Below are 13,441 nucleotides of genomic sequence, written 5' to 3'. Positions count from 1 at the left end.
AGAGCAACTCCCAAATTCACTTATGGAGATGGATTTCTGGGCTCGTTTTCCCAGGAGGCAGCAGTCCTGCACTCAGATATTTACATTCATCCAATCAAGTGTCAGACAGTAGCACGTATATATATTTCATTGAGCTCATGAGCTGCCAGCCATTACCACCTCCACTGTGTGGAGATCAAAGTCTGACTCCTTTATTTCACTTTCTCGCTGAATGGTATGAGAATAGGGATACACCTCTCAGGCATGTATGAAGCTACTGCCAACAGCTAGTTAGCTTAAAATGTAAACATAGGTATATCATAAACGTCAGCCTAGAACTGGAAGCAGGGGGCAAACAGCTTGCCCGGCTCCAAAGGTAACACAATCCTACCAGCATATTTAGAGTTCACTAATAAACACTTGCCAGACTAGCTGTTTCCACTCAAAATACTAAGGTAAAAATGTGCAGAAGCACTCCTTATCTAACTCTTGGCAACAAAGCAGATGAGCACATTTACCAAAGTATCCATATACCCCTTCAAATCAGACAATGTGCCATTCAGACACATTTTTGCTTCAGTAGCCTATTAACTGACAGATCTGTCTCCCTAAATACAAACCAAACAGGCCATTAGGCTTTAATTCAATATTTTACTGGTCTTCATTCTAACATTGCTCAGCCAAGCTATTTCAGCTGCAAGGAACCTGACAGTTATCATATTTACCTTCTGTCATGGCAACGCTGACAAGAAGCGTTTAAGCTAATGCTGGTTGTGGCCTGGTACCACGAATGCACTGGGTGAAAAAAAAAAAGCTGTGAGGTAAGACTTTGTGCACATTCTGCTGCAGTGTAAATACAACCTCATTTCTGAATGTCCCTTCTTTGTAATGCCGACTCAGGGAAGTATCTCCTATCTGTCTTTTCACAATCACTAACAAGAAGCCCATAAAAATCACAGCCAGACTGCTCCGAATAAAAGCGATACTGTCTGTGACCATATATGTCCCGTAGCAGTGGTCCTGTGGCCATCTGCACCCAAAAATTATAATAAGCATTATAAGCATGTTGATTGAACTCGGAAAGAAGAATTGTTACAGAGTGTCCTCTGTAGCAGTGAAAGGATCATATTTTCCAAAGGCCTCAGGAGGTCTTGTACAGTCCTTGCCAAATGGTGCTAAAGTCACGCAGCAGGCTATAAAGCGCTACTGTACACAGTAACTGAGGTCTCCTTAGAGGCAGATGAACCACAGCTGAAGATAGAAACCATGCAGATGTCCACTTAAGAAACTGGTCTTGGTTTTGAAACGTCTACCTTGGCTACCGCTGGATTTCCAATGAGTCAGGTTGGTCCAAGATTTTAGAATAACTTTGATTGCTTTCCCCCCATGAATTCAGACTTCTGTCCTGGAATACTGTGTACATTGGGTTTATGCAGTCTAAATAGTGATTAGTCCATGTAGGTCTTCTTTTTTTGTTTAACCAAACAACAGTATTTGTGAGAAAAGAAAAAAAAATCAGGCTTTTAACCCTCAGGTGATTGTACGTGGCCCTCATTCACTGGGGTCATTTATGACATCTGTTTTCTTTTACTGTAAATAGACAAAACAAATTGCAATACAATCAATTCGATTCAATTCAATTCAATTCAAAGCCTATAATATTAAAATGCATCTATTCCTTTACCCTGCACAACTTTCAGTTCATGTAAGAAAATCAAAGAAGGTGGAAAGTTGAAAACATCTTTTATGATTAAAAATATCACAACAGCAACTATAAATGTAAGACTGGAGTCATGAATGAACCCACTTTGTTACTTAAATAGCTAATTGTGATCTCTACATATGGTTTGTGATATAAATAATAGTCTTTTGGATGATTCCTAAAAAATAAGAATAGCACAAATATACAAGCAGTGTTAAGTATGTTTAAACACATAAACAGGGTTTATAAATTACGGTGTTACGGTTAATGTTTTAGTTGCTAAACACCAGCAACCGTCTCTACAGTCTCCAATTAAAGATAGCAAGTCACACATCACCAGAAGATTAAAAGAATCATTCAGTTTTAAACACAAATAAAAGATTCTTTTAAGAAATATCAACACTCAACTGGAAGTCTTAGCTCTGCTTTTTAAATGTACTAGATAGCTTAAACATTATTAATAATAAGAAGTAATCAAAAAAGTAATGATAAGTAAGTCCATGGCGTATCAAACAACAGCCAAGGAACACAGATGCATTTCTATATGTTATCCCTGCATAAACATAGAAAAACAATGCTAATGGGCTTATCTATAGCCAGAAGTCACATGCTCACATTTTTTGGACTAGGCTAGATATCTGATAAATGTCAGCAGTCTGCTTAAGCAGAACGGTTGTTTGTAACCTGACTTCATCAAACTGATGAAATTCTGAATCCAGACAGCTTCTCTGTGCAATTTCATGCCTAACATGTGTACACATTTATCTGAGTAGGGGGAGAAAACAAAGGGGATCCATAACTAACATCTGGAAGAATGAGCTCCTGCATTGGCCGAGTGTGCCCACTCAATTCCAGATTTATGGTAACATTACAGCTTTGGCTCCGGGTATGTGCTTGAGCAATGTGAAGCCTATTTATTTGCTGGCCTTCGAAACTGCCTGCCACACTCATGCAGTTTGCCAGGTCTGCTGCCTCACACACTGTCGCTATGTCTCTCCTCCAACCTCCCAGAATGTTTAAAAATCACAATATGTTCTTATAAAATGGTAAAATATGTTTTAGCATCTGTGTTTAAGACCTTTTAAATACCACTCTGATTGTTCTGTAATGCCATCGTTTTAAAATACAAACCCAATTCCAATGGGATGCTGTGTAAAACCGAAATAAAAAACAGAATGCAATGATTTTGCAAATCTCATAAACCCATATTTTGTTCTCAACAGAACATAGTAAACATGTCAGATGCTTAAACTAAGCTTTTTACTATTTTTTGAAAAGTATTAGCTCATTTTGAATTTGATGACAGTAACAAAAAAGTTGTGATGAGGCGATCAAAAGGCTGGAAAAGTAACTAAAGTACTAAAAAGAAAAAGCTGGAAGAACATTTTGCAGCTACTAGGTTAACTGGCGACAGGTCAGTAACATGATTGGGTATAAAAAGAGCATCTTAGTGAGCCAGAGTTTCTCAGATGTAAAAAACTGCATCAACAAATTGTGGAACAATTTCAGAACGATGCTGTTAAAAATGAAATTCTGAAGACTTTGAAACTGTTGTCATCTACAGTACATAATATCAGCCAAAGACTCTGAGAATCTGCACAAAGGATAAGACTGAAAAACGATAATTGATGACTGTGATCTTTGGTAAATGGACTGGTTCTTATATAGACCTTTTACTCTTTCTGAGCACTCAAAGCGCTGTACACAACTTGTATATTCACCCATTCACACCCATTTGCACAAGCACATTTTTCTAAGTTCTTTCTAAGTAACATTCACACACACATTCATACTTCGATGGATGCATCGGAGAGCAATTTGGGGTTAGTATCTTGCCCAAGGTGGTCAGACGAATTGAAATTTGAAGTTATTTTTGGACACTGCATCCTCCAGACAGAAGAGCTTATATATATTTTTCTTCAGGGAAAGCCTTGCATATTTGAGCAAGACAATGCTAAACCACCTACTGCAGCTATTGCAATAGCATGGTTTTGTGGTAGAAGACTCCAGTGCTGAACTAGCCTGCGTGCAAAATTTGGCATATCATGAAATGAAAAATTTAACTATCCTCTATCAGAGAACAGTGGGACAACACTCCTCTCCCAAAAGAACAGAAACTGCTCTTTTGGGAGAGAAATGACTGTTGGTAAAAAACAGAGCAGATGTTTCCCTGTCCCAACTTTTTAGAGAAAAGCTGTTATCAAATTTAAAATGAGCCAATATTTTTTTTCTTAAATCGTCCATCTTCTCAGTTTAAACATTTGATATATGTTCTATGATCCATTGTGATTAAAATATAAGATTATGAGATTTGCAAATCATTGGATTTGATTATTTACACTTATGGGCACAATATCCCAACTTTTTTGGAATTGGGTTTGTATGTTTCACTAGATCAGGACTGTGTGGGATTTCTTTCAATGTGACCACAAAGATGAGACCCACAACCAACACCCCCCCCCCCCCCCCGGCAGACCTGACTGAATCCTGCTCAGTCTATCAACAATGTATTTTTGTGTTCCCAAACACAGAAAGTGTTAACGTGACAGGACCTTCCAGTCTCTCTCCAGGCCTCACTTGCTGCCAAACCACATTCCTCCAGCAGCTGCCATTTCTTACATCTGCTGCATTGACGTGGTTACACTTGACTGTAGTAAGGAATTTATTTAGATTTTCTATGATGAAATATTACACAGAGACACCAGGCCGTGCTCTCCTCTATGTCTTATTTGTGATCCCCCAGTTGTCATTATGTTACGGGTGGTTGTGGCTTCTGTTTTACTCTGGAGTGAAACAACATAAGTCAACGTAAGCCTTTATGAGTATTTTGTACATTTATTATCACTAAACGAGTCTTTTTGTTATTTTTTATACAGCAACTTGTGGTTAAAAAACTTGTAAAAATGCTTTTGAATTCTAATTATGCTCACAATAATCATACATAAAGAGTAAACAAAAAAACAAAAAATGCCATCAACAACCTAAAAATATCAGTTAATGGTACATCCAGTGCAGTGGCAAAAAATGACTGTAATGTTTTGGCCAGTATAAAACACTAGCACCTCAAGATGAGATCATTTTATCCCAGATTTATAATGAACGTCAATGCATAAGTATAAAAATCCCCATCTAACTTAAATGATGAGCTAGTGTTGTGTCCACACATAACAGACAACTTGTGTCTTAAAGTGTATCTTTAGACACTTTGTTACTAGCAGCTGCCATTAAACATATAATTTATTCCTATTTCTTCAGCAGACTCTGTGAAAAATACCACAGATACACACGGGCCCAATTATTCAGCATGACAATCATCCCAAAGACACGGTCATATCGGTAAAAGAATACCTGGATAGAAGAAGACACAATGAAACAGTATCAGTCGTAGATTGGCCTCACCAGAGCCTCAACATTGTTAAAGGCTGTACTGAGAATTTCAGGCTTGTTAGAATTGCACAAACCCTCTGTGCAAACTCTATATACTGTATTTTCATGTATGTTTGTATGCTTAATAGCACCTGTTTCCTGTTTTTCTACCAAAATATAAAGACATTAGTGTGGCTCAAGACTTTTCGACATTACCTTACAACAGAATGTATTTATTAACTATATCTAAGCAAAAATAAAAAGAGAGAGAGAGAGAGAGAGAAAAGTTAAAGTTGTGTGCCCATCTGAGTAAAAAATCCAAGAACTCCTTTTTTTTTTACATGTGGAAAGTGAGACCATGATGCACCCACCTCAACGAGGCACTCTGTGTGCAAATTGCAAACCTTGCAAGATTCCACTTTCCTCAACTGCTCAATACATCAGGCTAAAACCCACATTTCAGTGCCTGGCTGAGGTTTTACCCCACATGGAATGGGGAGCCATATCAGCATTGGAGGGCAAAGTGGCTGCTGGTGACACCACAGAATGCGAAAACAACAATCATGCAATCATGGCTTATCGTGCCGCCATGAGTGTTATTTTTGAATTATGCTGCCTCGCTAACTGGCAACACCCAAAGTTCATTCACAGGAACCGAAATAAGACTTAAATGAAAGGTTTCTTCCTGCGGAACAATAAGGCCTGTTTGTAATGAAAGTTATGAAACCTCATGACCATGTCCTTTGCCAAATTTTCTAACTCTTCCATGTTCCAATACGACTGCTATATTAAGGCCTAGAAAAAAGTTGTTTTCGACAGTAGCTGACACTGTTTTAGGTGACATGACATTGACAGTGCCTTTGATAAGACAGCGATAATTGTGCTATTGTGTCCTTAACTACAGTAGCTGAATTTAGACTAGTCTAACCTTAACCTTAAACCTTGATTGATGTCAGGTTGTCATAACACACACACAAAATAATGGCAGCTTTGCATTAAAAAGTACACAGCTGAACAAATGACACTTAAAGCTGGGGTAGGCATCACTGGGGAAACATGCAGTAATAACCTTTCAGCAAACTGTGATTAAAGTTGTCTGAGAGGAAATTTGACTTGTGCACCTCCTGTGGGATCTGGTTTCAGGCTTCAGAAAAAGTGTCCACATTGGCAGTGGGATGTGGTGGATGAATGGGTTAAACAGAGCAGCTTTACTAAAGAAAGTGGAGTTCCTGTCATTTGTAAAGCCAAATGTCTATGTAGTGTTTGGCGTTACTATTTATAGGGTGTTTCTATGCACATGCTGGTCTGGTTGGAGGGGTTAGACGGGAGAGAGAACTTTTTTTTATTCTAATCTCTCCCCTTTGCCAATTTTGACTCCCAGGCTGGGAACCAGTGTCCTAGCATTTAGACTGCTGATCATAATGGTGCTAATCTATGGAGCAGCAGATCTAGAAAATCGTGTTTGTTAGTAACGCATTGTGAAAGTAAGTACAAACTTGGGGCGAACATTGAGTCCTGAGGCATTTCAAATCCTTCCACGGTTCCCCTTTGGATCTGAAACGAGATGCATTGTACTTTGATGAGGCTGGATGCTGGAAGGCCAGCAGCAAGTTTGGAGTTCGTCAATTCCAAAACAATGACTGTGAATAATCTCAAGTCCAACTCAAAAGAGAAACTGAGTTCAAAACATTCTCAGGGTAATTTTAAGTGCTGAAATATGGACATACCGACTCCCATTGGGGGATTTCATGTGTATATGAAAATAGATATGTCTTCTTGACTTTTGTTTGCACCAACACAAGTAAAAGTACCAGTTCTCACCCCTTGGCTTGCATGTCATCCTGCCTGTCCCTGATCCCTTGTTGGCAGCTGTATGTTGGCTTGGGAACACAACACCTCTGGAAGGGGTGTCATTGTTTGTAGCAGCTGTTTAGTCGGCCTGTCTCAGGAGCTCAGGGGAAGGCCAATTACCAGGATTTAGGCTGTTGGGAAACAGCTGAGGTGCAGGCAGCTTAACTGCTTGTGCAGCATTGTTACTATCACTGTGTGCGTGTGTGACACTTGGATGGACTGAAAAGAGGGACCCAGGGAGGAAATTCACAAGCATTGTCCTCCAATAAACAAACAGGGAGCTCTACTTCATGTGGCGGTTCATGGTGGGCTTGTTTGGATGGTAGAGGGAAACAGTAAAAGATCTGACTAACCTCTGGACAACAGCGCTGAACATGAGAGCTGTTGTGTTGCAGGGCTTTGCGGTGAGACTGCGACTGGGATTATGTCAGTTTACGGAGGAGAGGAACACACGATTTGCGTGGTTGGACTTTGTGTAAGCATTTTCTTGCCGACAACACGGCGCGGCACATGTAGGAGCGCCTGCGGTCAATGAAATCATGTGAATGAAAGCTGAAAAACTTGACACCAGGTATCAAAGCATAGATTTCCTGCCCCCGAAGACCCGTTCGTGTTCCGTTTCACGAAGAGCATGTCTCTCTTTTCTGTGAGAGGAGTTTACTCTGGCAACTCAACCACCTACACTTATCCATTTCCTAGTGCTCTCAGGTCAGAACAATGTGCATGCCTCCACATGCTGTTCTTACAAGTGCAACTGACCTTTTTTGTTTCAAACTGGCATGTGTCACAATTTTCCCTCCGACCCTCTCTCAAAACAAAACGGAGATGATGTCCACCTGTAATAACACCCAGCGTGTCCTCGTTTGGCCAAAACCAGTGTTTACTTGCGGTTCCGTGTAAGCACGGCTCTCTCCGTCTTGTTCTCGGTGGTTTGCGAAGACGTTTATTATGAGAAACGAAGACAGGAAATATTTTTCAACTGCCTTAGGTTAGCTCAACAAGGAGAGGGAGTCAGAAACCACACCACAATAAAGCGCAACGCAGAAGAAGTGCAGAGAAATGTGGCTTTAATATAATAGTGGAATCAAGAAGAGAAAGGCGGAATGTGAGTGATTTGAGGAAATGATACATAATGAAAGAGAACGTAAGACAAGACAAATGAAGCGTGAAAGGCAGGAGTCGGATTCCTTCTTGGGTGAAAAAAATGTTGTCTTCACTGTGAAAATGAAATATCTACAGGTAAAACAAAAATCTGAAATAATGAAAGTAATCCTTTTAGTTTGTTATCTATGCGCTCACTGTGCAGTGCAGTTCAGCTCATTCTTGCATGTCTACTCAAAGCTCCCAGACTAATGCAAACTTAAAGTGAAACTGATCTACAGTACAGATGTGCCCATTGGGAAAACATAATAATTTATAGGGTCTAATTTGTAATAATAAGGCTTCGCTGACCCTTTTTCCCTCCCATGTGATTAGTTCTGTTCACACAGTGTCCGTGATCTAAGCGGTGGCCTTAATGTCTCGCCTTCTCAAACACCCATGAAGTTCCAGTTGATCCAAAACAGTCCCAAACCTGAAATGATTGCAAGGCCGGATGAATTTTTTAATCAGTCAATTCTTTCAGGAATCTAACAATTAGGCCCAGCGGTTCCCTTGTATTTGCATCCAAAAGACAAAGTCCTGGTTTGAATGAACAGAGGCTCCTCGAAGCATCCTTCGCAGCAAGGTAACTAATTACTTCAGCATGCCACTGGAGTCGTGTTTCTTCATCGAATGGGGAAATGGTTTTCAGAACGTCTGCTTTCTTAGATTTCCCTCTGTGTGGTTTTACCTGGTGTCAGCGAGAGTTTAGTTTGCAGCAAAATGGCGAAGGTGAAGTCCAGAGAAGTCTGTCTCATGCGCTGAGATAACCGTGCACTTCCATGCCTCCTGTCAAGTCCTTCACCAGCAAATGCAGAGAAGCCACAGATAAAAAGGTGACTGGGAAAGCTATAGGCAGAGTGGAATATCACTTAGGTTTTCAATGGAAAATGTTGCTCAGGGAATCTGGGGTTTGGCCAGCTAAGTGCAGTGAGGGATGAGAGGTCAAAAAAGCTGAAAGGATTCTTTCAGGAAGTGTCAGCGAGAGCCATCTCGCAGGTCCAGAGACAGCTGTGTAACAGGAAAACCGAAGGGACATCCTGATTGGTTCTGATTCGTAATGAAACCACAGGATGCCTCTTGCAACACTAGCCAGATTGTGGTGTTCACTCCCTTCAGTTTGGTAAAAGCTCTGTCACCATCTTACAAAACCCTTGCAGCCTTGTTTCCTCTAGCTTGTTACCTCTCCTGCCAAGAGAGAGGTCTTGGCCTCAGCTCCGTGGCAGAGCTCAGGTTTGGGAAACGCAGTGGCATGGTAGAGCCATTAATATACAGGAAGGACTGAGCCCCAAGGAAAAGGACACACCTCGGAAGTGTGAGGCATAAATTCAGTCTTTCCCCTGGACTTCCTGAGGTGCCACATCACTGTATAAAAGCTTGTTGCTTTGTCTGTTGGCTTTATCATGCAGAATCCACCGTACCGCAAATGTTCAAATTATAGTCGCAGACTATAGTAGGTATCCACATCATGACAGAGGATATAGAAAACCAAAACTTTATGAAACCTATATTCAAAGCCATTTATCTCCTTCTGCTCTCTTCAACTGCAAAGAGACAGATTTTGATGTGATCCCAAGTTGAACAAATAAAGTCAAACATTCTCGTTAAGGTAGCAAAAATACACATGAGATAGCAAACGCTGGGGCCCAAACCACTAATGTGTGGTATGCGGTTGACGCAGCTAACTGCTGTGTACATTCAGCTCTCCCAATGGTTTGTCATGATTAGTTTGTTTAGCTCTTAAAAACCACCACGCCTTTTGTGTCATAAACAAACATCTCCTATATTACATTTAGTGTCGAGCCGTGGCCCGTAGATGGAATTAAAACTTTGGCCTCCTTACATATACAAAAGAAGGCTAAAGTTGCCCAAAGTGACTGTTTACAGAATTTGTGTTTGCATGTTCTTCACTCATCAAAACGTTTGAAATGATAAAAAATAACACTCCTGTGTGTAATTTGCGGCACTTTCATTCTCTCTAAATACTCTTACCATGTAAAATTTCTTCAGTTTGTGTTTAAATCTGGACTATAACTGAATAAAGTAACTGAACGTACTATTAGAGGTTTCGCTTATTGTTGTAAACCCAAATAGATTTATTACAAATCTCCTCAGTTCCACACAGGCTATATACGTTTTTGTGTTTCTTCTTTTTTTTACATGTAGAAACCCTACATTTGATCGCACATTTCTCACCAATGTTCTTTACATCTACGATGAAAGCGTCACTTCCGGTGATTGCTGATATTGCTAACAGTTTAACATGTTAGCAATTTTTTAACATTTAAGCTTTAATTGTATATGCATGTACCCACCTTAACCACCTGTAGCTTGTAATACCCTGTTTTAAAGCCTTGATTTGAGAATTGCCTTTTTGTTTTTTGGGGTGTGTTAAAGGATCAGAGGGTGGAGTGCTAAGTTATCAGTTAACACTAGGAAGCTTGGTTAACAAGGCCAGATGCACGTAGTTGTAAGTAATATCACAGCTCAGTCACACTAGAGTGAAAATAGAATGGCAGCCTACTTACCACTAGGAAAAATTGTTGGTTTCTTGTTTTTTTTCTTCTTACTTGTTTTTACTTTCAGCAGCTGATTGCAAGTAGTTACAGTGACCTGTCTCCAAACAACAACAGTCTGACTGCAATCACTGTCAGACAGATTGTTGAAGGTTTGCAAATCATTGCCAACTAATTTCAAAATGTGGACAGATTGCCAACGGGTTGCAATCAGTCAGAGTCAGCTTGCACAACATGCATCTCTTTGCAATAGGAGGCTCAACTTAAAAGGTTGTACTCTTGTTTTCTTTTCAAACCTATGAGCTTCTGGCTTGACCTGCAAGCTAATGTGAAATTCCATTTGGTGCAACTTTTGTTGTGTATGCAGACAACAGCAGATTTGTGATTCCTCTTCTATTTATCACAGTTAATCGCCCTATCAGCACAAACAGATACCTGTCTGCGAAACAGAGGGCCTCAATTGGCCAAATGAGGAAGGTTACAGGAACTTCCACATTGGCTTAATTTTCACCCGTGGAAGTTGTTGCTTGGTATTAAGTTCGTTAGTGAACCAGTAACATGGAAAAAAACAAACAAAAACAAACCCCAAACCCCATCGATTTCATTTAGAGGTTTATTCATTGCTTTCATCAAGTAACAACTGTTTTTATAAAAGATATTTTACATGAGAGCAAATCGGACAAGATGAGATATGTGTTTGGTCATTGGATTGAAAATCCAGTCTCTATCAAAACAAACAAACAAATAAACATAACATTTCAATTTATATAACTTAACAATAAAAGAACCAAACTATGGTCACCACTTTCTTTGTTTCGACAAAGTCTGAAATAATAATTTATAAGCTTTAATATACGTTTGCTTTCCATTCGTCAGCATGGTTGTGAAAGCATGGTTTGTGCTGGAGAAAGACATATACAGTACCAAAACTCGTGGCTTTGTTTATACTTGTAGGGTTTTCTTTGGGGGAGGGGGGGGGGGGGGCAGGTAGGAACAACAAAGGCATCTTTGTTGTCTCTGAAGCCTCCGTCCTTTTGCTCTGCCTCTTCCCAGAAAGCGGGTATTGTGTGAGGTGTGAGGGTCACGAGCGGCCCAGAGGTTCAGAAGTGCGATTAGAAACACAAGGAGCGGGTCCGATGGTACCCCGCAGCCACCCTGCCTGGATCAGGTGTATAAAAAACACATGTGGGAGCCCCCCCACCTGCATAAGCAAATAGTGCCTGGGGAGTGGCTAGTGCGATTCATTCCATAATACTTCCATAGTCACACTAACAGGAATAACATAGAGTTGTCCTTCATTTCTCTTTACTTCCATTCATTTTTATGTAAAAACACCTCCACTGAAAACTGTAAGTGCAGCTTTTTTTTTAAACAGTTTGCACATTCAAGACACATAAAAAGGTCAAAAAGTTACTTTGTGCAGCTTCACTCCCTCTCAAAGTCCTTGACCAGATGCACAGTCTGGGTTTGTCAAAAAAAAGAAGGAAAACTGCACAATTTCTGAAGGAGTGTACATTTTGACACATATAAACAGTACCTTGAAGATATACATAAAATTAAAAAGTCAGCACAGAGAGCCAACTTCAACTTCTCCCATTGACTTCAATTTCATTCCCCCTGTTTGTGAAGTTGGCATCGGTCCCCCCAAACATTTCTAACATATGCACCGTACATTAGTACATTCTAGATTCTTTCCATTGGATGACAGAAGAAGCGCTTGATGCTTAAGAGAAACTGAGTTTTGATCAAGAACAAAACAGACACACACACACAGACGGACAATAACAAATACTTGCTTGGCCGACGAAAAGATAATACTGAAATGTATTTTTGAAGTCAGGGGTAAAAAAAACGGAGCAAAGGGGAAGAAAGTCAAACTTTTAAGCCTGTCCTCTGGCTCCTTGTAAACAGCAATTAGAATGTAATGCTAAACAGCTGAGAGGGCTGAGGATCAAAAGGCTGGGGGTGCTCGTGGCGGTGGCTTTTTTTTCTCATACTAGACCATCTTGTTCTGAGCGCAGACGTGAAAAGGCAACAGTGTCCGCATAAAACACTGATAATGCAAAGCAAAAACATCCCTTTTAGGTCATGGCATTCCTCCACTGAGCCTTAAAGCACGCCTCTAATGCGTATATCTTTGTCACCGCGTCTTCATTTGGGTCCAGCTGAGTGTCATGTGCACATTTGAGCAAGTAAAAAGCCACGATAAGAAAGGAATCCTTCGCTGGTTAATGAAATCCAAGGCCGAGATGTGGACAAGGAGGAGCGAGCTGGCTGCTTATCTGCGTAGCCAGCAGTTGCTGTTGGCCCGCCATCGACGTGGCTGGGACTGGGACAGAGTTCAGTTTACAGTCAAAATGAAGACTCCAGTCAAAACAAGAACAATGCCTTCAGAGGATTCACACCGGGCATTTTCCCAAGCCCAGTGCGCACCCGTACAAGTGTGTGCCACTCGAGTTCGTCGGCGCCTCGGATTGCTGAGCTCACTCAGCCCTTAAGGCACATGCTGTTGCTGGGAATTTTCATTCACAAATTGAATCCTGAATCCTGAATCATGACTGGGACCCTAAAAAAGTGTTCCAGAGGCACGTCAGTATCTGTGCTCCACATCGACCACAGTCAGTGAGTTATTTGTCTAAACAACAAAGGCACTTTGGCAAAAAGACTCAATTTGTAGCGTTAAAAAAAGAAGAAATAAAAAATAAAACATGAAAAAAAATAAGTTAACATTACAAAAGTTTTTTTCTTTTTTTTTTTTAAGGAAATACTGCTGCTAAAACTAGTACTCGCAAAAGAGAAGATAGCCAAGGCCTCTTATGAACCTTTTTTTTCAGACATCAATAACAACCAAAAAGAATGAAAGTTCTTTTTCTGCCTCACACTTCCT

The sequence above is a fragment of the Diplotaxodon limnothrissa genome, linkage group LG9 (assembly GCF_057381915.1).
Source record: "Diplotaxodon limnothrissa isolate DT_005_m linkage group LG9, D_limnothrissa_male_GT1.1, whole genome shotgun sequence".
Taxonomy (NCBI): Eukaryota; Metazoa; Chordata; class Actinopteri; order Cichliformes; family Cichlidae; genus Diplotaxodon; species Diplotaxodon limnothrissa.
The sequence above is the reverse complement of the archived record's forward strand: the minus strand, read 5'-3'. Positions refer to the sequence as shown.